Source organism: Orcinus orca, chromosome 9, assembly GCF_937001465.1.
Source record: "Orcinus orca chromosome 9, mOrcOrc1.1, whole genome shotgun sequence".
In the NCBI taxonomy this organism is placed as follows: domain Eukaryota; kingdom Metazoa; phylum Chordata; class Mammalia; order Artiodactyla; family Delphinidae; genus Orcinus; species Orcinus orca.
This window is the reverse complement of record NC_064567.1, coordinates 75,368,705-75,394,421: the sequence shown is the minus strand read 5'-3', so window position 1 is coordinate 75,394,421 and position 25,717 is coordinate 75,368,705. Positions and strand designations below refer to the sequence as shown.

At 41.4% G+C, this 25,717-nt stretch overlaps 1 protein-coding gene across 2 annotated transcripts in view; it reads right to left on the bottom strand.

The window, feature by feature from the left end:
* The window catches only part of CCDC126 (coiled-coil domain containing 126), a 55,257-nt gene extending 34,950 nt beyond the window's left edge, over positions 1-20,307 (bottom strand). Inside the window, exons 1-2 of one of the 2 annotated variants that reach the window (XM_049714908.1) lie at positions 20,133-20,307; positions 19,791-19,932 (exon numbers count right to left, since the gene is read on the bottom strand). The gene's annotated coding sequence lies outside the window, so the exon portion shown is untranslated. Of the gene's footprint in view, positions 1-19,790; positions 20,051-20,132 lie in introns of those variants that run through there. The other variant, XM_004263431.4, reaches the window with a different exon arrangement.
* Positions 20,308-25,717: the final 5,410 nt, after the last annotated feature.

The window sequence follows — 25,717 nt, the reverse complement described above, 5'->3', positions numbered from 1 at the left end:
GAAGATCTCAGACCTCCCTAAAGGCAAGAAACACGCCACGTACCTGGGTAGGGCAAAAGAAAAAAGAATAAACAGAGACAAGAGGACAGGGACAGGACCTGCACCAGTGAGAGGGAGCTGTGAAGGAGGAAAGGTTTCCACACACTAGGAAGCCCCTTCACGGGCAGAGACTGTGGGTGGCGGAGGGGGAAGCTTCGGAGCCGCGGAGGAGAGCGCAGCCACAGGGGTTGCGGAGGGCAAAGCGGAGAGATTCCCGCACAGAGGATTGGTGCCAACCAGCACTCACCAGCCCAAGAGGCTTGTCTGCTCACCCGCCGGGGCGGGTGGGGCTGGGAGCTGAGGCTCGGGCTTTGGTCGGATCCCAGGGAGAGGACTGGGGTTGGCGGCGTGAACACAGCCTGCAGGGGATTAGTGCGCCACGGCTGGCCAGGAGGGAGTCCGGGGGAAAAGTATGGACCTGCCGAAGACGCAAGAGACTTTTTCTTCCCTCTGTTTCCTGGTGTGCGAGGAGAGGGGATTAAGAGCGCTGCTTAAAGGAGCTCCAAAAAAAGGGGGCGAGCCACGGCTAACAGCGCAGACCCCAGAGACGGGCATGAGATGCTAAGGCCGCTGCTGCCGCCACCAAGAAGCCTGAGTGCGAGCACAGGTCACTATCCACACGCCCCTTCCGGGGAGTCTGTGCAGCCTGCCACTCCCAGGGTCCCGTGATCCAGGGACAACTTCCCCGGGAGAACGCACGGCGCGCCTCAGGCTGGTGCAACGTCACGCCGGCCTCTGCCGCCGCAGGACCGCCCCGCACTCCGTACCCCTCCCTTCTCCCGGCCTGAGTGAGCCAGAGCCCCTGAATCAGCGGCTCCTTTAACCCCGTCCTATCTGAGCAAAACACAGACGCCCTCCGGCGACCTACACGCAGAGGCGGGGCCAAATCCAAAGCTGAGCCCCTGGAGCTGTGAGAACAAAGAAGAGAAAGGGAAATCTCTCCCAGCAGCCTCAGAAGCAGCGGATTAAAGCTCCACAATCAACTTGATGTACCCTGCATCTGTGGAATACCTGAACAGACAACAAATCATCCCAAATTGAGGAGGTGGACTTTGAGAGCAAGATTTATGATTTTTTCCCCTTTTCCTCTTTTTGTGAGTGTGTATGTGTATGCTTCTGTGTGAGACTTTGTCTGTATAGCTTTGCCTCCACCATTTGTCCTAGGGTTCTATCAGTCCGTTTTTTTTTCTCTTAATAATTATTTTTCTATTTTAATAACTTTATTATATTTTATCTTATTTTATTTTACCTTATCTTTTTTTCTTTCCTTCCCTCGTTCCTTCCTTCCTCCCTCCCTCCCTCCGTCCTTTCTTTCTTTCTTTCTACTTCTACTAATTCTTTCTTTCTACTTTTTCTCCCTTTTATTCTGAGCCGTGTGGATGAAAGGCTCTTGGTGCTGCTGCCAGGAGTCAGTGCTGTGCCTCTGAGGTGGGAGAGCCAACTTCAGGACACTGGTCCACAAGAGACCTCCCAGCTTCACATAATATCAAATGGTGAAAATCTCCCAGAGATCTCCATCTCAACACCAGCACCCAGCTTCACTCAACGACCAGCAAACTACAGTGCTGGACATCCTATGCCAAACAAGTAGTAAGACAGGAATACAACCCACCCATTAGCAGAGAGGCTGCCTAAAATCATAATAAGTCCATAGACACCCCAAAACACACCACCAGACGTGGACCTGCCCACCAGAAAGACAAGATCCAGCCTCATCCACCTGAACACAGGGCACTAGTCCCCTCCACCAGGAAGCCTACAGAACCCACTGAACCAACCTCAGCCACTGGGTACAGACACCAAAAACAACGGGAACTACGAACCTGCAGCCTGCAAAAAGGAGACCCAAAACACAGTAAGATAAGCAGAATGAGAAGACAGAAAAACACACAGCAGATGAAGGAGCAAGATAAAAACCCACCAGACCTAACAAATGAAGAGGAAATAGGCAGTCTACCTGAAAAAGAATTCAGAATAATGATAGTAAAGATGATCCAAAATCTTGGAAATAGAATAGACAAAATGCAAGAATCAGTTAACAAGGACCTAGAAGAACTAAAGATGAAACAAACAATGATGAACAACACAATAAATGAAATGAAAAATACTCTAGATGGGATCAATAGCAAAATAACTGAGGCAGAAGAACGGATAAGTGACCTGGAAGATAAAATAGTGGAAATAACTACTGCAGAGCAGAATAAAGAAAAAAGAATGAAAAGAACTGAGGATAGTCTCAGAGACCTCTGGGACAACATTAAACGCACCAACATTCGAATTATAGGGGTTCCAGAAGAAGAAGAGAAAAAGAAAGGGACTGAGAAAATATTTGAAGAAATTATAGTTGAAAACTTCCCTAATATGGGAAAGGAAATAATCAAGTCCAGGAAGCACACAGAGTCCCATACAGGATAAATCCAAGGAGAAATACGCCAAGACACATATTAATCAAACTGTCAAAAATTAAATACAAAGAAAACATATTAAAAGCAGCAAGGGAAAAACAACAAATAACACACGAGGGAACCCCCATAAGGTTAACAGCTGATCTTTCAGCAGAAACTCTACAAGCCAGAAAGGACTAGCAGGACATATTTAAAGTGATGAAGGAGAAAAACCTGCAACCAAGATTACTCTACCCAGCAAGGATCTCATGCAGATTTGATGGAGAAATTAAAACCTTTACAGACAAGCAAAAGCTGAGAGTTCAGCACCACCAAACCAGCTCTACAACAACTGCTAAAGGAACTTTTCAGGCAAGAAACACAAGAGAAGGACAAGACCTACAATAACGAACCCAAAACAATTAAGAAAATGTGAATAGGAACATACATATTGATAATTACCTTAAATGTAAATGGACTAAATGCTCCCACCAAAAGACACAGATTGGCTGAATGGATACAAAAACAAGACCCATATATTTGCTGTCTACAAGAGACCCACTTCAGACCTAGAGACACATACAGACTGAAAGTAAGGGGATGGAAAAAGATATTTCATGCAAATGGAAACCAAAGGAAAGCTGGAGTAGCAATTCTCATATCAGACAAAATAGACTTTAAAATAAAGACTATTAGAAGAGACAAAGGAGGACACTACATAATGATCAAGGGATCGATCCAAGAAGAAGATATAACAATTGTAAATATTTATGCACCCAACATAGGAGCACCTCAATACATAAGGCAAATACTAACAGCCATAAAAGGGGAAATCGACAGTAACACATTCATAGTAGAGGACTTTAACAACCCACTTGTACCAATGGACAGATCATCCAAAATGAAAATAAATAAGGAAACACAAGCTTTAAATGATACATTAAACAAGATGGACTTAATTGATATTTATAGGACATTCCATCCAAAAACAACAGAATACTCATTTTTCTCAAGTGCTCATGGAACATTCTTCAGAATAGATCATATCTTGGGTCACAAATCAAGCCGTGTTAAATTTAAGAAAATTGAAATTGTATCAAGTATCTTTTCCGACCACAATGCTATGAGACTAGATATCAATTACAGGAAACGATCTGTAAAAAATACAAACACATGGAGACTAAACAATACACAACTTAATAACGAAGTGATCACTGAAGAAATCAAAGAGGAAATTAAAAACTACCTAGAAAAAAATGACAATGGAGATATGATGACCCAAAACCTATGGGATGCAGCAAAAGCAGTTCCAAGAGGGAAGTTTATAGCAATCCAATCCTACCTTAAGAAACAGGAAACATCTCGAATAAACAACCTAACCTTGCACCTAAAGCAATTAGAGAAAGAAGAACACAAAAAACCCCAAAGTTAGCAAAAGGAAAGAAATCATAAAAATCAGATCAGAAATAAATGAAAAAGAAATGAAGGAAATGATAGCAAAGATCAATAAAACTAAAAGCTGGTTCTTTGAGAAGATAAACAAAATTGATAAACCATTAGCCAGACTCATCAAGAAAAAAGGGAGAAGACTGAAATCAATAGAATTAGAAATGAAAAAGGAGAAGTAACAACTGACACTGCAGAAATACAAAAGATCATGAGAGATTACTACAAGCAACTCTATGCCAATAAAATGGACAACCTGGAAGAAATGGACAAATTCTTAGAAAGGCACAACCTGCCAAGACTGAATCAGGAAGAAATAGAAAATATGAACAGACCAATCACAAGCACTGAAATTGAAACTGTGATTAAAAATCTTCCAACAAGCAAAAGCCCAGGACCAGATGGCTTCACAGGCGAATTCTATCAAACATTTAGAGAAGAGCTATCACCTATCCTTCTCAAACTCTTCCAAAATATAGCAGAGGGAGGAACACTCCCAAACTCATTCTACAAGGCCACCATCACCCTGATACCAAAACCAGACAAGGATGTCACAAAGAAAGAAAACTACAGGCCAATATCACTGATGAACATAGATGCAAAAATCCTCAACAAAATACTAGCAAACAGAATCCAACAGCACATTAAATGGATCATACACCATGATCAAGTGGGGTTTATTCCAGGAATGAAAGGATTCTTCAATATACGCAAATCAATCAACGTGATACACCATATTAACAAATTGAAGGAGAAAAACCATATGATCATCTCAATAGATGCAGAGAAAGCTTTTGACAAAATTCAACACCCATTTATGATAAAAACCCTGCAGAAAGCAGGCATAGAGGGAACTTTCCTCAACATAATAAAGGCCATATATGACAAACCCACAGCCAACATCGACTTCAATGGTGAAAAACTGAAAGCATTTCTACTAAGATCAGGAACAAGACAAGGTTGCCCACTCTCACCACTCTTATTCAACATAGTTTTGGAAGTTTTAGCCACAGCAATCAGAGAAGAAAAGGAAATAAAAGGAATCCAAATCGGAAAAGAAAAAGTAAAGCTGTCACTCTTTGCAGATGACATGATACTATACATAGAGAATCCTAAAGATGCTACCAGAAAACTACTAGAGCTAATCAATGAATTTGGTAAAGTAGCAGGATACAAAATTAATGCACAGAAATCTCTGGCATTCCTATACACTAATGATGAAAAATCTGAAAGTGAAATCAAGAAAACACTCCCATTTACCATTGCAACAAAAAGAATAAAATATCTAGGAATCAACCCACCTAAGGAGACAAAAGACCTGTATGCAGAAAATTATAAGACACTGATGAAAGAAATTAAAGATGATACAAATAGATGGAGAGATATACCATGTTCTTGGATTGGAAGAATCAACATTGTGAAAATGACTCTACTACCCAAAGCAATCTACAGATTCAATGCAATCCCTATCAAACTACCACTGGCATTTTTCACAGAACTAGAACAAAAAATTTCACAATTTGTATGGAAACACAAAAGACCCCAAATAGCCAAAGAAATCTTGAGAATGAAAAATCGACCTGAAGGAATCAGGCTCCCTGACTTCAGACTATACTACAAAGCTACAGTAATCAAGACAGTATGGTACTGGCACAAAAACAGAAAGATAGATCAATGGAACAGGATAGAAAGCCCAGAGATAAACCCACGCACATATGGTCACCTTATCTTTGATAAAGGAGGCAGGAATGTACAGTGGAGAAAGGACAGCCTCTTCAATAAGTGGTGCTGGGAAAACTGGACAGCTACATGTAAAAGTATTAGATTAGATCACTCCCTAACATCACACACAAAAATAAGCTCAAAATGGATTAAAGACCTAAATGTAAGGCCAGAAACTATCAAACTCTTAGAGGAAAACATAGGCAGGACACTCTATGACATAAATCACAGCAATATCCTTTTTGACCCACCTCCTAGAGAAATGGAAATAAAAACAAAAATAAACAAATCGGACCTAATGAAACTTAAAAGCTTTTGCACAGCAAAGGAAACCATAAACAAGACAAAAAGACAACCCTCAGAATGGGAGAAAATATTTGCAAATGAAGCAACTGACAAAGGATTAATCTCCAAAATTTATAAGCAGCTCATGCAGCTTAATAACAAAAAAACAAACAACCCAATCCAAAAATGGGCAGAAGACCTAAATAGACATTTCTCCAAAGAAGATATACAGACTGCCAACAAACACATGAAAGAATGCTCAACAGCACTAATCATTAGAGAAATGCAAATCAAAACTACAATGAAGTATCATCTCACACCGGTCAGAATGGCCATCATCAAAAAATCTACAAACAGTAAATGCTGGAGAGAGTGTGGAGAAAAGGGAACCCTCCTGCACTGTTGGTGGGAATGTAAATTGATACAGCCACTGTGGAGAACAGTATGGAGGTTCCTTAAAAGACTACAAATAGAACTACCATATGACCCAGCAATCCCACTACTGGGCATATACCCTGAGAAAACCGTAATTGAAAAAGAGTCATGTATCAAAATGTTCATTGCAGCTCTATTTACAATAGCCCGGAGATGGAAACAACCTAAGTGTCCATCATCGGATGAATGGATAAAGAAGATGTGGCACATATATACAATGGACTATTAGTCAGCCATAAAAAGAAACGAAATTGAGCTATTTGTAGTGAGGTGGATAGACCTAGAGTCTGTCATACACAGTGAAGTAAATCAGATAGAGAGAGACAAATACCGTATGCTAACACATATATATGGAATTTAAGGAAAAAAAACTGTCATGAAGAACCTAGGGGTAAGACAGGAATAAAGACTGTGTCCTACTAGACCTACTGGAGAATGGACTTGAGGATATGTGGAGGAGGAAGGGTAAGGTGTGACAAAGCGAGAGAGAGGCATGGACATATATACACTACCAAATGTAAGGTAGATAGCTAGTGGGAAGCAGCCGCACAGCACAGGGAGATCAGCTCGGTGCTTTGTGACCACCTAGAGGGGTGGGATAGGGAGGGTGGGAGGGAGGGAGACACAAGAGGGAAGAGGTATGGGAATATATGTATATGTATAACTGATTCACTTTGTTATAAAGCAGAAACTAACACACCATTGTAAAGCAATTATACTCCAATAAAGATGTAAAAAAAATAATAATAAAATTAAATTAAATTTAAAAAAATCAGGGCTTCCCTGGTGGCGCAGTAGTTGCGAGTCCGCCTGCCGATGCAGGGGACGCAGGCTCGTGCCCCGCTCCGGGAAGATCCCACATGCCGCGGAGCGGCTGGGCCCGTGGGCCATGGCCGCTGAGCCTGCGCGTCCGGAGCCTGTGCTCCGCAGCGGGAGAGGCCACAAAACAGTGAGAGGCCCGCGTACCACAGGAAAAAAAAAAAAAAAAAAATCAAAAACAACTCTTAGTACAGTTGTGGAGAAATTGAAACTCTTACACATTGCTTTTGGGAATACAAAATGGTGCAGATGCTGTGGAGAACAGTATAGCAGTTCTTAAAAAAATTAAACACAGGGCTTCCCTGGTGGCGCAGTGGTTGAGGGTCCGCCTGACGATGCAGGGGACACGGGTTCATGCCCCGGTTTGGGACGATCCCATATGCCGTGGAGCGGCTGGGCCTGTGGGGCATGGCCGCTGGGCCTGCGCGTCTGGAGCCTGTGCTCCACAGGGGGAGAGGCCACAGTGATGAGAGGCCCGCGTACCGCAAAAAAAACCCCAAAAAACAAAAAACAAAAACACAAAAATTAAACACAGAATTACCATTTGACCCAGCTATTCCACTTCTGGGTATAACTACAGAAGAACTCAAAGTGTTATGGAACCCAAGTTCATGTATCCAATGCACAGCAAGGACAAACAAACCGAAATGTGGGAGTTTGGAGCAGAGAAACGTTTATCATAGGGCCAAGCAAGGAGAATGGGTGGCTAGTGCTCAAAAACCCTGAACTGCCCGATGATTTTCAGGAAGAAGTTTTTATAGACAAAATTTGGGGTGAGGGCTGCAGAGTGTGTGACTTTCTTCTGATCAGTTGGTGATGAGGTTAACAGGGTGGTGTTCCAGGAATCTTGCGCTCAACCTGAAGTTAACCGTGTGCCACCTGGGTGGGGACCTTAGTTCCTGCAGAAAAGTTCAAAGATATTATGTATATTCCTTAATGAGGAACCAGGATACTGCTTTAATCGCTGCAGTACCATTTCTTGATTGTTTCTCCTTTGTCTCTGCATACTCTTACTTCCCTGATCACCGTTTGAATCTGCCCTTCAAAATTCAAGGAAGTCTAAGAGGCTGAAGTCTTTACCCCGCAAGTAAGAAAAGGGGGACATGGAAGGGCTTTTGTACCCAGGTGGGCCCCAGAGGGTCCTGCTCAGTTTCAAAAGCAGGGACTCAAAGCGGAACTTGTATACCCATGTTCACTGCAACAATGCAAGGTGGAAACAACAGATTAACGGATAAACAAAATGAAATACTATTCAGCTTTAAAAGATAATAAAATTCTGATACAAGCTACTACATGGATGAAACTTAAAGATATTATATTGAGGGCTTCCCTGGTGGCGCAGTGGTTGAGAGTCCACCTGCCGATGCAGGGGACACGGGTTCGTGCCCCGGTCCGGGAGGACCCCACCTGCCACGGAGTGGCTGGGCCCATGAGCAATGGCCGCTGAGCCTGTGCGTCCGGAGCCTGTGTGTCCGGAGCCTGTGCTCCACAATGGGAGAGGCCACAACAGTGAGAGGCCCGCATACCGCAAAAAAAAAAAATATATATATATATTGATACTAAGTTAAAGAAGCTAGACACAAAAAGACAAATATTATATGATGCCACTTACATAGGTACCCTGAAGAGTTAGATACAGAGATAGAAAGTAGAAAGGTAGATACCAGTGGCTAGGGGGATGAGAGAATGGAGAGTTATGGTTTAAAGTTTAGAGTACAGGGACTTCCCTGGCAGTCCAGTGGTTATGACTCCGTACTCCCACTGCAGGGGACCAGGCTGGATCCCTGGTCAGGGAACTAAGATCCCACATGACGCGTGGCACAGCACAAAAAAAACCCAAGAAAACTGGGTTTCCCTGGTGGCGCAGTGGTTGAGAATCTGCCTGCCAATGTAGGGGACACGGGTTCGAGCCCTGGTCTGGCAAGATCCCACATGCCACAGAGCAACTAGGCCCGTGAGGCACAACTACTGAGCCTGTGCATCTGGAGCCTTTGCTCCGCAACGAGAGGCCGCGATAGTGAGAGGCCCGCGCACCGCAATGAAGAGAGGCCCCTGCTTCCGCAACTAGAGAAAGCCCTCACACAGAAATGAAGACCCAACACAGCCAAAAATAAATTAATTAATTAATTAATTTAAAAAAACACAAAAAACAAGAAAACAAAAATAAAGTTTAGAGTACAGAGCTTTACTTTGGGATGAAGAAAAGGTTCTGGAGGTGTTCAGCAGTGATGGTGAGGTAGGAGGTAGATGGGCTCCTGGGCTGAGCCACTGGAGTTTGTCAAGGGGAGTAAACTGTAGTTTGTTTTCCCTGACACTTCAAGGTAAAATTAATGGCAGAAGCTGAGCTCTGCTGGGGTAAAGAGATAAGATGACCACATCTATCACTACTGAGGTCAAGGAGACCTCCCTGCTGCACGTGCACAGGAAGGATCCTCAGGGGTCAAAAGGGAGGGGGCACTACCCCCATAATATGTGTTGTCAAATTTTCCCAGAGGCCTCCACACTGGAACCCATCTTGGCTAAAAGATGCACACACATATTGGATAGGGCCCTGGGACAGGTCAGATGTGGGAAAATAGCCAAGATAATTGGCCAGAGGACAACAAAAACCCTGAAGAACTGCCCCATGTAAGGAATTTAAATCATCTTTCTGGTGCACTCCTCATTAGGAAGGATAGCCACACTCTTCTCTGGGTGTGTATTTCTACTTTGCTCCTGCTCTAAATAAGCTGCTTCTTTGTTCTCTTTGCACATACAGTGCCTCCAATAAACTCTGTGCCTGCTTTACAATGTCTCTCTGTGGAATTCTTTCTTCAAAGAGGACAAGGACCAAGGTCCTCTCATCTGCCAACATCAATGGTTGCACAAGAACGTGAAAGTACTTAATGCTACTGAACTGCACACTTAAAAATGGTTAAAATGGTACATTTTATATTATATATTTTACCATACACAACCCTTCAATGCACCATGGAGAACAGTACGGAGGTTCCTTAAAAAACTAAAAATAGAACTACCATATGATCCAGCAATCCCACTCTTGGGCATATATCCAGAGAAAACCATAATTCAAAAAGATACATGCACCCCAATGTTCATTGCAGCACTATTTACAATAGCCAGGACATGGAAGCAACCTAAATGTCCATCAAGATGTAGTACATATATACAGTGGAATATTACTCAGCCACACAAAAAAAGAATGAAATAACGCCATCTGCAGTGACACAGATGGACCTAGAGATTGTCATACTGAGTGAAGTCCGTCAGACCGAGAAAGACAAATATCGTGTGGTATTGCTTATATGTGGAAACTAAAAAAATGGTACAAGTGAATTTATTTACAAAACAGAAATAGAGTCACAGATGTAGGAAACAAACTTACCGTTACCAAGGGGGAAAGGAGGGGAGGGATAAATTGGGAGACTGGGATTGACATATACACACTACTATGTATAAAATAGGTAACTAATAAGAACCTACTATATAGCACAGGGAACTCTACTCAATACTCTGTAATGATCTACATGGGAAAAGAATCTAAAAAAGAGTGGATATATGTATAACTGATTCACTTTGCTGTACAGCAGAAACTAACACAACATTGTAAATCAACCACACTCCAATAAAAATTAATTAAAATAAAAAACTCTTCAAGAGTTTCCCACTGTACTTAGAATAAAATTAAAACTATTTACTGAAACCAAGCAGGACCCTGTGGGGTCCTCCTGGGTACATATGTCTTTCCATGTCCCCCCCCCCCATTTCTTATTTGTAGGGAAAACGCTGCAGCCTCCTAGGCCTCCCCTGCGTTCCAAACGAGAGATTCAAACAGATACTCACAAAAGGCAGGGAATGCAGAAACAAAGGAGGAGCAGTCAAGATACAATAGTGACGGGCTTCCCTGGTGGTACAGTAGTTAAGAATCCCCCTGCCAATGCAGGGGGCACAGGTTCGAGCCCCAGTCTGAGAAAATCCCACGTGCCACAAAGCAGCTAAGCCCATGCGCCACAACTATTGAGCCTTCACTCTAGAGCCCGCGAGTCACAACTACAGATCCCGCATGCCACAACTACTGAATCCCATGTGTATAGAGCCAGTGCTCCGCAACAAGAAGCCACCACAATGAGAAGCCCATGCACTGCGACAAAGAGTAGCCCCTGCTTGCCACAACTAGAGAAAGCCACACACAGCAACGAAGAACCAAAGCAGCCAAAAATAAATAATTTTTTTTAAAAAAGATACAACAGGAATAAGCACAAGATTCCAGAGTTCAGGGTTTTTGAGCAGGAGCTGCCCATTCTCCTTGCACGGTCCTTGCAATAAACCTTTCCTAGCTCTGAATTCACATTGGTTAGTTTGGCCTCACTGTTCATCCGGCATACAAACTTGTGTTCAGCAATATGACCACAATCCCGAAGGTTCCGCAGAGCTGACTTCTACCCTTATCTCTGTCTGTCCTAATCTCACACCACTTTCCCCCTTGCTCACTATGCTACAGCCCAGCTAGGCGAAACACACCAAATTCTTTCTGAACTCAGGGTCTATACAACTGCTATTGCCCTGCTTGAAATGCTCTCCCCATGGCTTATTCCTTTTCATCCTTTAGTATTTAGCTAAAATGTCACCTCTTCAAAAAGTAGCACTCCCACTGCTACCCCACCTCCAGCCTCAAAGAACTCTCTATCAATCTCCATATAAAATTATGTACAGTACAATCCTCCCTCAGTATCTGCAGGGGACTGGTTCCAAGACCCCCAATAGATACCAAAATCCACAGATGCTCAAGTCCCTCATATAAAGTGGCATAGTATTTGCATATTACATATGCACATCCTCCTATATACTTTAAATCATTTCTAGATTACTAATAACACCTAATACAATGTAAATGTTATATAAATAGCAGCAAATTCAAGTTTTGCTTTTTGGAACTTCCTCGCATTTTTTTCCCAATATTTTCAATCCACGGTTGAATCCACAGATGCAGAACCCGCAGATACAAAGGGGTGACTATATTCTATCTTTAAAACCTTAACCAAGTTATTTTATCTCCCTATACCCTAATGTCCTCACTTATATCATGGAGACAACAGTACCTATGTAATACTGGTGAGGATAAATGACACCTCATACTACTGTCAATAAATGTTAACATTTATTATTAGTATCAGGTACTTACACAGCAATTCCAGTAATTCTTAAGAATCTTAGTAACCTGAGTTAATACAGGGGATGTTTTACTAGACCCAAATAAAACTCCTGATTAGCTCTCATGTCCCTCCCAGAAACCAGTCCCCAAAGACAAAATTTATTTCCCACTAATCACAGAAATATCTCCCCCAATCAAGCCAGTCTCTGTCTCATTTAGTAACAATAATAATGTTACTCAAAAACTGGGTTCGCCTTTTGATGGGTGTTGAGCCAAAAGGCACAACCAGGCCGAAGAGTAGAAGGAAGGATTTATTATTATTTGCAGCAGGTAAGGAGGGATCTTTCCCAAAGCAGTGTCTCTCGGAACAGTAAAATTGGGGAAGTTTTTTTATTTATTTATTTATATTTTTATTTTTTTTCGGTACGTGGGCCTCTGTTATGGCCTCTCCCGTTGCGGAGCACAGACTCCGGACGCACAGGCTCAGTGGCCATGGCTCACGGGCCCAGCCGCTCCACAGCATGTGGGATCTTCCCGGACCGGGGCACGAACCCGTGTCCCTTGCATCGGCAGGCGGACTCTCAACCACTGTGCCACCAGGGAAGCCCGGGAAGTTTTAAGCTAAGGGTATATGCATATTCAGGAAGAGGCTTGGGCAGCCATTTTATTTGATTGAAGTTAGAAGGATCAGAAAAGGTCAAAGTCATCCCTTAGGTTCCAGCTGATCTGGTAGTTGAGCACTTCAGGCTAATCTTCACCACTGAAACAGAACTTGGAGCCTTTACAACTGATATCATTATCTTTGCTTGAATGTTTCTGCATTCTTCTGTGCCCTTAAGATCATTAATTACTGAGATTTGTTCAAGGGCAAGCATTATGGCTAGGCTTAGATCACAAAATGTCTTAGGCCAAAAATGGCTTCTGTCATGTCAAGAAAGCCATGCCTGGTTCTCTTCCTCCAGGGACCCCCTACCCTATCTACTTACAATAATACCTACGGTTATATAACATTTTTATTTACCAGACATGCTTCCTTACAGCCTCTCATTCAGTCAGTAGCAGTCAGGCTGCAGTCTTGAAAAAAATTTCTTCGCAGAATTTTTGTACAACATGAAATACCGCATTGGTAGTAGTCACTGAAGAATTACCCAGTCCTAAAAGATGACATAATACCATGCTGTTGATGAGAACAGTTCCTCTTCCATATAGCCTAAAATGAGACTAGAGTATCTGCTTAAATGCTACCTGCGCCAGAAGGATTTCAAAACCTCATAACCTTACTCTAGCCCACTTTGGCCTTCTCTCACATCTCACAGCACATTACTTTATACCAACTGATTTTACACATCATATCACTCTATCATGTGTGTAAGCCTTGTCTAGCCCACTTTGGCCTTCTCTCACATCTCACAGCACATTACTTTATACCAACTGATTTTACACATCATATCACTCTATCATATGTGTAAGCCTTGTCCCTTTAAGTCCCAGGTCCTTTAAGGGCAAGAGTAACATGCCCTACACTGCAGCCACAACTCCCATACAGCCTGGAGAAGAATCAGCAGAAATGCCTTATATTTAAGCACACCCCTGAGCCTAACCCCACCATCTCCCAAGCACCAATGTGACCTCCCTGCAATGTTTCTGGGGGGTGAGGGGCAGAGGAGATGGAAATTTCAAGATAAAATTACAGTTGGTGGGTTGCATATCATCCACAGACCGAACCAACGGCAGACAGAAAATATTTAAGAAAAAGCAATTCCAGAAAGTTCAAAAAGCAAAACTTGAATGTTTCATGCACCGGCAACTATTTACATAGCATTTACATTGTATTAGGTATTATAAGTAATCTAGAGATGGTTTAAAGTACACAGGAGGACGTGTGTAGGTTATATGCAAATAATATGCCATTTTATATAAGGCACTTGAGCATCCCATAGATTTTGGTATCCATGGCTGTGGGGTGGTAAAGGTGGAGGCGGACCTGGAACCAAGGCCCTACGGATACCGAGAGACAACTGTTTCTTCAATTATCCATTTCTAGGCTGGAAGGACCTGAGAAGAAATCTAATTCAGTATTCTCACGTTTCAGATGAAAGAACTAAAGCCCAGAGATGTTAACTGTCCTGCCTAAAATGAGTCAATGAGTTAGTGGCAGAAAGTGCACTGGTCCTGAACACAGGTCCTGACTCAGTATTTAGGTTTTTCTCTATTCTATACTACCTCCTGTACCTCCATTAGAAGGATTGCGTTTGTCAGTACTGAATGAATTGTAATATTAAATGAACCTTGTTCTTTTTTGCTTTAAAGGAACGTAACAAGAAAACAGTAATGGCGGTTTAGGGCAATGATCCTAAAATTCTGAAGATGTGTAATTTGTTCTTTAAATTATCAAGTTCACATATTAAAGTTCAAATATGTTGATTCACATAAATCAAAGTATTACAAAGTTGCTACAAGAAGAATTTAAGAAATCTTCGATCTCTTTTTTTTTTAAACATAGGCAAAAAACTACAATAGAAAAAATATGAAGTAAAACAAAGATAAATACAAGGTCTTCTGGATGTAGATATCTTCACCATGATCAATAAATACAATGACAAGAAAGAACACATTTCCAGAAAAAAAAGGAACGGAGTGGGGGGTATGCAGAAAGACCCATATTCAAACACAACCTTTACTAGGTGCAGTTTCATTTAAAGCATGAAAGAACTTGATTTATTCATTCATTTGCTCACTTATTCATTCACAATATTTATTAAAGCACCTACTATGTGCCAGAAACAGGAAATGTAAAAGATGAAACGAGACAGGATTCCTGCTATTCTGGAGACCACGCTTTAGTAGGCGCGGGATGGTTAACAAGCAAACACAGAAACAAGCCAATTGCAGCTTGTGATAAACTGCTATGGAAAAAATAAACAGGGTGATGTGAGAATGTGTGAGGAGTCTATATGAGCTATGAGGTCAAGGAAGGCCCTCTAAGGAGGTCTGATCTGAGAAAGAAGAGGAAGTACAAAGTCTGGTTCCAATTTCCTTCTAACTAAAACCATTAGAATTCCAACCAGAATCTTGGGAGGAGGAGTAAATTCCTCATTCCTAGTCTCCTCAGTACAAACACAGGAGAATGAGAGGGATCCCAATCCCCACATGGAATGGCCTGGTTTGGAGAAATCGTCCAAAGTGAACAAAAGGAAACTCACAAGCAAAGAAAGCTCTGTATTCCCCTTTCTTAAGAAAATGACAGTTCCACTGTTCAGTAACATATGAACAGTAATGACCTGACATGGTGGACTTTACACAGAAAAACATACTTTTTGGCGTTTTCTACCATGAAAAGGGCGGTGGTAAGATGAGGCAGGAATAAAGTCTATATAGCAATCCACTGGCATGTTACTTTACAATTGTTATTAAGCATTTTAAATACAATTTTTCAAACTCTAAAATATTCCTTGTTAAAAAACACAAAAGTAGTAAAACAAAGAACATGGGGAAATTTTTTTCTTAATTTGTATATTTACTGTGTTACGGGTCTTAATGTATTCACTCCCATTTACAAGATTTACACATAAGCAAAGATCTGTTCAAAGCTCTACTATGCCACGTGCCAAACAGCAAACATGCAAGCAACTAGATGTCTGAGCAATTTTTCAGTGGTCTCTCCCTAGCCAAAGACCTAAAGACAAATACGTTAGTACACCATTATTACTAGGGAAAAGTAAAGATGGAGAATCAGTGAATATTTAAACTAGAACACCCTCATTTTAAAGACAAGGAAAGGGAAGCACAAGGAGGATAATGACTACCCAATGTCAAAAAACTGGGGGAAATTAGGCATCCAAACTCTCAGCCCAGGACTCCAGTGTTTTTTCAAAAGCAAGGAACAAGAATCTACTTTTCAACTGGCACTTTTTAAACAATAAGATGAAACAGAAACCATCAGAGTAGGTTGTACACAATACAGATTTTGTTTTGTGAACCTTTTTTCATTTTTTTATATATATTTTTTTCATACATAGATATGCACACACAGTTACATATCTATGGAGTCTTGAGGTAAGAAGATCTCTTGCTACAGGTTGCAGTCAAAAATATTAAAAACACTACATTTCACACGGCCTATCTTGAAATAATTCCTTGTATTGATATTTTTATGCAAACGTTGCAATAGCAAGGCTGAAAAAATTAATAGATGGCCAATACTACCTTGGAAATCTTTCCTTCAAATCCCATTTTTGCATTCATTCAGTGCTCTACTTTTTGTGCCGTTGACTATAGCTAAAGTAACTATCGACAGCGATAGCAGCAACTAGCAAGCACAGAAGCTCTCATTCAGCCAAAGGTGCTAGAAGAATCACTGTCTATTGGTCTCCTAAGGAATTTATAGCTGGAAAAGCAGATATTTATTACAAAAAGACACAATATGTTCACTAGAGCGCAGAGGTTCAGAGAGTTCTCTCCAAAAAAGACATAAGTACGCCACAGACTTGCCTTTGAATGTAATTTCAGAGGAAAGGCTCATTCCTAAAATATTTTCTATTTTCTCTCCATAATATTGCCTAAGGCTAATATCTAGGGGAAAAAATTTAACATAGGACACAGCATCCACTCCTAAATAGGTCTAAGATTTAAAATGTGAACTGCCTTGGGAGAAGCTACACTAAAATTCCACCTAAGGGGCTTCCCTGGTGGCACAGTGGTTGAGAGTCCGCCTGCCGATGCAGGGGACGCGGGTTTGTGCCCCGGTCCGGGAAGATCCCACATGCCGCGGAGCGGCTGGGCCCATGAGCCATGGCCGCTGAGCCTGCGCGTCTGGAGCCTATGCTCCGCAACGGGAGAGGCCACAACAGTGAGAGGCCTGCGTACCGCAAAAAAAAAAAAAAAAAAAAAAAAATTCCAGCTAAGATACAGAAATATCACATCTCAACATATAAGATCAGTTTGCGATGGCATATTGGGGAAAGGCAAGAGAAGACAACAACATTGAAGAGTATAAAGACAGATAAAAGAAAATGGGTAAAATAAGTCAGGGTTAAGAAGAGAATGTTAGAGCAAAAGGTAAACTACCCAATCACTATGTCACAGTAAAAGTTTACTCCAAAATATATTACGCACTACTAGATATTTCCGTCTCAGAACCTGACCTCCCCACTGCCTCAGCCAATCATGTTTTGTGCCGCATGACCCCATGTCCCCTTTCACAGCTAACTAGACTAGCACTGGGCACCTCTGCCTGAGGCCTCCAACAAAAATTGGCCCCTAAAAAAACCGATATGTTGGGGGTAGGAGCAAAAAGTAAAAGAAATCACAGAAACAAACAATGAAGTTGAATTAGGGATTGACAAACTCAAGTTATATAAAAGCAGGCATAATAAAGAGGCTATGAGTAAAAAAAAAAGATACGTAGTAGGGAGGAAGACAACTAAGCATGTCAAAAATGCAGAGAAAACATGTGCAGCTCATGAAAGAGGGATGAAGTGGTCAGGAGAGATTCCTGTTTATGGCAGCTTTCTAGTTCTGTCGTGTATATCCCCTTCCTCAAGGTGAGTGGAAAATAAAAAAACCTAAGACACAAATAAATGACTAAAAGGGTTTACATCATTTTTTTTTCCACATTAAAAAAACTTATCATTGCAAAGTCTGAGTTAGAAGAGTCCTTGGAATCAGATCAATTCACTATTTGAGAGAGAAGGAAATTGAGGACCGCAAAGGAAACTAAGGTTGTATAAATAGTGACAGAGGTAGGACAAGAACCAAGGCCTCCTATTTCTACAGCCATTACTCTCTGTCCTAAACAGCACTAAATATCACCAACAGAAAAATTTTTACTCAAAACGAGTATTTCTGCCACACATTTTTAAATGAATCAGAAATCTTTATGTGCATTATGCCATCTCCCACAGTTTAAATTTTTCACTTATTTACTCTGTGGTTCTCTGGTATTCTTATGAAATACATTCATTAGATTTCTCCTTTTCTTTGTAAAGGTATTTTTTTAATGCATGCGTCACTCAAGACATTACACAAAATTCATCATGCTCCACTGGCTTTTCCTCACTGTACCTTTACATAGCATTACTCAGAACATGCTATTTCACAGACTGCACAACAGTGCTTGAACTCAGAGTAGTACAGAACAGACATTTTAACTGAAAACAATTTCAACTAAGGACCATAATGATTTCCCTGGAGAAAAACTCAACACCTATGTCACTAAAGTTCAGAGAAAACACTGCAAGAACAATCGAAACTGAAGAAGAACTAATGTAAAATGTTTCAAGTCATTCCTTATAAAATGTATTGCAATCATTCAATTTATCCTGAGACCAAAAACTACAACTTGGAAACACAAATCCCAAAGATGGGAAATTACTAAACAGTGGGAAAGTGTAGAGAGAGGAAGAAAAAAAGTTGACATAGGGTAAAGATGGTGAAGCCCCACGTCAGGACTGCAGCACACCTAAATGCTTATTCTACCAGAATAAACACTTAAGCTCCTCTAAGGATCCCCTACAGGACACAGCTGGGGGTGGGGTAAGTCCTTGAACCTAAAGCTGATCCACAGAAAAGCAAAGTCATCAATTTCCTAAGAACATTCTCAGCCATCTTAAAACAGCGGAAATTGAGAAACAGCATATTTTAAAGAATTCTTTGCTTAGGTTTAAGGTGAACAAGGTACATATAAAGTGAAGAACACACAACCTAGAGTGCTAACGATTAAACAAGGAAAAACACAAAACTCACCAATCTAGGGGCCACTTAAGTATAGCTAATGTATCATACTCAAGAGAATTTTTTCGTTAAGCGAAGAATTCATGGCGTTGTAAGCATATTACTTCTTATTCTAGCATCTTAAAGCTGTGTACTGTTATCACCATTTAGTGAGAAAATTCAGGCTTAGAGCCTTTAATTAACCAAGGTCATTAAAGCCAGGCAGTGCGTCGAGCGGGATGGGAACCCCGGCTGTCTTAAGGCTTGCGAGAGTATAAGCCGCAGTCGACACAGCTGTTTAAGTTCATCCTTACCAGTCACCCAGGAGCTGAGTTTTGAAGAGGAAATCTAAAAAGGGCATTTGACTTTCTCTCTCAAAGCAGAAGAGAACTGAGCTGTCAGAAACTGAAAGAGAAGTGAGGGCGGCTGGCTCGCGGGCTCTCCATACCCCCAGCTCAGGTCAGTCGCTCCCCAGCGCCAGCGGCCACGGGACCGAGCCCGCCCTGCTCGGATCACGCAGCCCGAGCCACGCTCGGTTCTCCCCCCGGGGCCAAGGGGGCGCGGCTGTCAGACCCGGAGGGGCAGGGACAAAGAGCCTCCCCGGCCGTGGCCGGGGGCTGCGGGCCAGTGGCCGAGCCGGGGCTCCGTGGACGCCCGGCGGCAGCGGCCCCGATGGGGCGGCGTGCGGACCGGTGCAGAGCGCGGCAGAGGAGGGGCGGCCGCCGGCCCGAGGGGCTCAGCCAGAGACGCGGACAGGGCGAGCGGAGACGCCTTCCTTCTCGCCCTCTCCCCATTACCTTGTTTGTGGGCTTCTCGTCACCGTCGCCGACGCCAACGGGCTTCCAAGCCGGGGCGGCGCAGCGAAAGCCGATTAGCGGGCGTCAACAGCTTCCTGCGCCTGCGAAACAGCCTCCAGGTCGGGATGGAGAAACGCCGGGGCTGGGAATCAAGGATAAGGTTGGTTCTCAGCTGGTGGAGATTTTACTCCTCTCGTCCCTCACACTCCGCTTCCGCTCCGCCTCCTGGCCCGGCCCTTCCCCCACTTCGGACACCAGCCGCCCGCGACGTGCGGCATTGTGGGGGATGTAGTCCCGGAAGGCGGAAGAGGCGGCACGTGTTTCTAACCCGTCGGCACCTACTCCGGGTCAGGACAACGCCGTTGCACAGCAACCAGAGGCGCCTGCAGGCTTCTTTTTCGGATGAGCTTAGCTTGAGGGAGGAGTTCTCTCTGCCTTAATTCGCTGCGGACGCTGAAAGGAGAGCGTAGGCGTCTCACTCATACCCTCCAGCTGGGAACTAACAGTTAACACGCTGTTGGCTTGAGGCAGAAGGGCTTAGTATGATTAAAAGTGTACTACTGACAAGAATGCCCGTTTTTGCCCCAATGTCCGTAGCCAACGGAGTAAGGCAAAAATAACCGACTAAAGATTGAACAGGAAGAAACAAAATTGTTGTTTTTCACAGATAATATCAATATTATGTACGTGGCAAATCCAAAAGAATTTGCAGATAAATTGTTACAATTAATAAGTTTAACAAGGTTAATAGACACAAAAATAGTATTCTTAAAAAATACTTATTTCTATATTCCAGGAAAAAAAGAGAATTGCATTTTCTTTAAGTTAGAGAATTTGAAGCTTACAATACCCTCAAACCAATATCAGATATCTAGGAATAAATCAAAGAAGTGCAAGACCTATATGAAGGAAACATTTTAAAAACATTGAACAAGACCTAAACAAATAAGAGATAATAACACGTTCACAGATTGAAAGATTCCATACTGAAAGATGTCAAGCCTCCCCAAATTAATCTGTAGACCCAGTGCAATTCCAGATAAATTTCAGTAGATTTCTGTGTGTGCGTGTGTGTGTGTGAGAAAGAGAAACTTAACGAGCTAATTTAAGTTTACGGAAGAGCAAAGACAAGTATACATGAGGAAGAGGAGGAAATAAAACAAGTATATATGAGGAAGAGGAGGGAGACTTGCGCAACCAGATATCAAGCTTTATTATAAAGCCATAGTCATTAAGGCAGTGTGGTATTGGATCAAGGATGCACCAATATACCAATAAAACAGAATGAAGAGCCCAGAGATGTGCCAAGGCTTCAGTAGCAACAGCCGCTCCCAACAATAGGTCTGAGCCTCGCCAGCCCCTCCCCCAGGAGACCGATGCAGTCGGCCAACCTCTGATATATTTTAAAAAAAAAAAAAGAATAAAGAGCCCAGAAAGTCTCATCTGTACATGAAAGTCTGATTTACGTTGTCATGATGGGGATGCAGAGCAATGCCTAAAGGATGGTTTTCAATAATTGGTGCTGGGACAAATAGATTTCCATTTGGAAGAAAAAAAATGAAATTGGGCTCTTTACATTACACACCAAAATCAATTCCAGGTGGATATGAGACATAAATTTGAAAGGCAAAACAATAAAGCTTTTAGAAGATGAAATAGGAGCAAATATCCATGACCTCAAGAGTAGGGGACAGACTTTTTTAATTAATCCAAAAGCACTAATTATAATAGAAAAACTGATAAATTGACTACATTAATATCTAAGACCTGGTTTCATCAAATGACGCCATTAAAAGAGCTAAAAAGCAAGCCTCAGAATCAAATAAGAAATTACAGCATTATGCTGTACACCTTAAATTTGTACAGAACTGTATGTCAGTTATCGCTCAATAAAGCTGAAAAAAATTTACAGTATATAGAACCAAGAGAAGTCTTGTATCCAGGATATATAAAGAACTACAGTCATAAGAAAAAGAAATGAACAGGCAAATTACTGGGGAAGAAATCCAAATAACCAATAAACCTGTGAAAAAGCGTCAATCTTATAAGAGAACAGGGAAATTTGAACCGCAGCGAGATAACACTACACCACCGACCAGAATGGCTAAAATGAAAGAGACTGACAATTACAAGTGTTCTCACTAAGAGTAGAGCAACAGGAATTTTTCACTTTACTATAGGGAGAGTAAATTAATAGAGCAGTTTGGAAACATTCTTTGGCCTTATCTACTAAAGTACAGAGGCCTGTGCATGACTAAGAACACAGGCCTGTACATGACCAAGCATGTCACTTCCTGGTATATACCCTAAGAAAGGCTCATGTGCACCAAGATGCATGTGCAAGAATGTTAACAGCAGTACCGTTGTTATAGCTAAAAACTGTAAACAACCCAATGTCCTCTATCAACAACAAAATGGATAAATTGTCATATAATAATAGACATAGAATATAACAGAGAAATGAACAAACTACATGCAATAATATAGATGAATCTTAAAATATAATGTTAAAAAGAAACCACTCTCAAAAGAATATATAATGTATTATTCCATTTTTATAAAGTTCAAAAACATGAATAAAGAATGCATACTTAGGTGCTGAAACAGTAAAGAAGAGGAAGGAAATGGTTACCATAAAAAGGAGGTTAACGGCTACCTCTTAAGACAGGAGGAACACTATGGGGAGAGGATTGAGACTGGGAAGTCTCTTATGGTAGGGAGAGGGGGGAGAACACAAATATACAAGAAGCCACAGTAGAGTGTGGTATCTATTATATGTAGAGAAAAAACATTTCTATCTGAGTGGGAAAAGTCCACATGGTAGGCAGGCACAAAGGAAAAGAGGCAATACAGGTCATGTATACAAAACATGGGATAACCTGGATACAGATTACCTGAGCTGTCCAGTACAGTAGCCACTAGCCATATGTGGCTTTTTTTTTTTTTTTTTTGAGGTACGCGGGGCTCTCACTGTTGTGGCCTCTCCCGCTGCGGAGCACAGGCTCCGGACGCGCAGGCTCAGCGGCCATAGCTCACGGGCCCAGCCGCTCCGCGGCATATGGGATCTTCCCGGACCGGGGCACGAACCCGTGTCCCCTGCATTGGTAGGCGGACTCTCAACCACTGTGCCACCAAGGAAGCCCCATATGTGGCTTTTGAGAGCTTGCAGCGTGGCTAGTCTGAATTGAGATGTGCCGTAAGTATAATATACACACCAAATTTTGAAAATTTACTACAAAAAACATAAAATATCTCTGTAGTTTTAAAATACTGATTATATGTTAACATGATAATATTTTGGATATATTGGTTAAATAAAATACATTATTAAAATTAATCCACTTGTTTCTTTTTACTTTTCAAATATGACTACAAAGAAAAATAAAACTGCATATGTGGCTTGCATTATATTCCTATTGGACAATGCTTCTATAGAGATACATCAAACAAACAAACAGACAAACAGAAAGATAGGAGAGAGCAAAAACTTAGAAGGCTTAAATGCCAAACTAAGAAACTTTTACTTAATTTGAGGAGCCACGCAAAGTTTTAAGATGGGGAGATAGTTATGTATTTGTCTGTGAGATTCTATTTTGTTATCTAATATTTATGTATGTTAAAGCAACCTCCTCTATTAGATTATAAACACATTACTATCCACTGTTTCCAGACACTGGTAGAAGGCACTCGGTAAATATACGATGAATAAATAAATCTTCCTACTGGCCTCATACACAAATCTCTGGATACCATATATATTTAATAACTGCAGTTTGATAGACGTTTCCCTGGCCAAAAGATTCATCTATTGTTATTTTCAAGATTTTTCATCACCTCCCTTCTATCTCACATCTGGGTAGACAAAGAATAAATTAATTTGGAATGTTGAAGGTAATAATTATTGTTATATTTTATAGCACTTTACAACTTAGAAATCTTTTTCTTAGATGCAGTGGGATGTATTGCCAAACTCCGCCCACTCATCTGTCAAAGGAAGACCTAGAGTCAAAAGAATGTAATCAGCTAAACTCTGGGCTAAACCTGTGGGGAAATGGTGGCTCTTTCCTGAGAGTTTGAAATATGGAGAACAGCAGGAGGGAGAGACACAGGTCAGAAATGAAGGGAGCCTCCCTGAAGGACGCTATGGTTGGGAAAGCCTAAAACTGGAAGCACCTTCCACTGGGCTTTGAGGGGTACATTCAAGTAAACAGAATCTTTGCTCCTCCTACATTGTGATTTGTTTCTGTGATATACCAGACCCTTCGTGGACAGTTCTATTTTTCCACATAGTGGTCCAAGGGTTTGGTCTGGGGGAGTCTGACAGGCTAGAAAAGGGAGGCCCTAACCTGCCCTTCTTTGGGGTTGGGGAATGTGAGAGGAGCCTGCTAACCACAGGAAAAGCTCCTAATGAAAAGTATAATAAAGAGTTTGGGCCAAGACAGGTTTTTTGGGGTTTGTTTTGTATACAATATGATATGTTTTTATTTAAATGTGTCTTTGTATATGTATATACACATATATATCATTTAGCAGTATGTAGAAAAACCTGTATCAAAATAAAAATAATGTTTAGTTTTTTTTTTAATTGTATATGGGAGTATAGTTGATTAATAATGTTGTGTTAGTTTCAGGTGTATAGCATAGTGATTTAGTTATACATATACATGTATCCATTCTTTTTCAAATTCTTTTCCCATTTAGGTTATTACAGAGTATTGAGCAGAGTCCCCTGTGCTGTATAGTAGTTCCTAGTTGGTTATCTATTTTAAATATAGCAGTGTGTACATGCAAGACAGGTATTTTAATTCTCTGCCCCTAAGCCATGTCCTGTGACCATTGACTGATTGCACAACGCAGGTTGCTCTTGCCAATGAATAAATACATCCAAGTCCAGCAAGAACTCATCATATCTTGCCTAATTCAAATTTAGGCTTTCCTTTATAGAAAGCAGATCTTATTTATTTAAACTCCCAAATGTAAACTGCAAAAATGCAAAGATGAGCATTCAAATTATCAAGATCATAATGACCATTATATCTCCTAGCAGGTGCTCACAGCCAGGGAGATAGATTTTAACCAACCAACAGGTGCAAGTATCTATTTTTTTTTTTTTTTTGCTAACTTGCCTAACCACAAAAATTACCTATATTTTGTTCATTATTATAAAATTCAGAATAATTACCCCATTAAAGCAAATGAATTTATGAATGCTATTGCATTCAAAGCTCATTACTATACATTTTTTCCACATAAGCAGCTAGATTTAGAAATTAAAGCCTCCAAATATTCTAAATTAGATAAAATTGATTCAATTTTTAATAACCATGTTTGATAAATCCCAAGGACTAAGCCACTTTCCTTGGCTATACTTAGTTTACCCATTCGTTAAAAAAATATTTAGGTATCTCTCTACCTACTCTTCCTCAAATAGACTATGAGATCTTGTCAATCGAGATGTATGACATTGCGGGCTTCCCTGGTGGCACAGTGGTTGAGAGTCCACCTGCTGATGCAGGGGACATGGGTTCGTGCCCCAGTCTGAGAAGATCTGCAACGGGAGAAGCCACAACAGTGAGAGGCCCGCGTACTGCAAAAAAAAAAAAAAAAAAAAAAAAGATGTAAGTCGTTGCAAATTTAGAGAAAAGATGTGACATAATGCAGAGTTGTATTAATATTTTGGTCTAAGCATTACCCAACTTTATTGCGTTTTAATTCTTACAATCCCAAGAGTTTTGTCTGTCATAAGTTCCACTTTAACATGTACTATAAAATTCACATATTCCAATACCTTCCCCATTGTACACTACTCAGATCAATCCTTTAGCAGAACAGATAGATGCAGCCTTAAAACGCTAGTCCCTGTCAGATCCATCTATTCCCACCCACATCCTGTCAGCCATCTCTCTCGGATTCCATAAAAAGTGAGA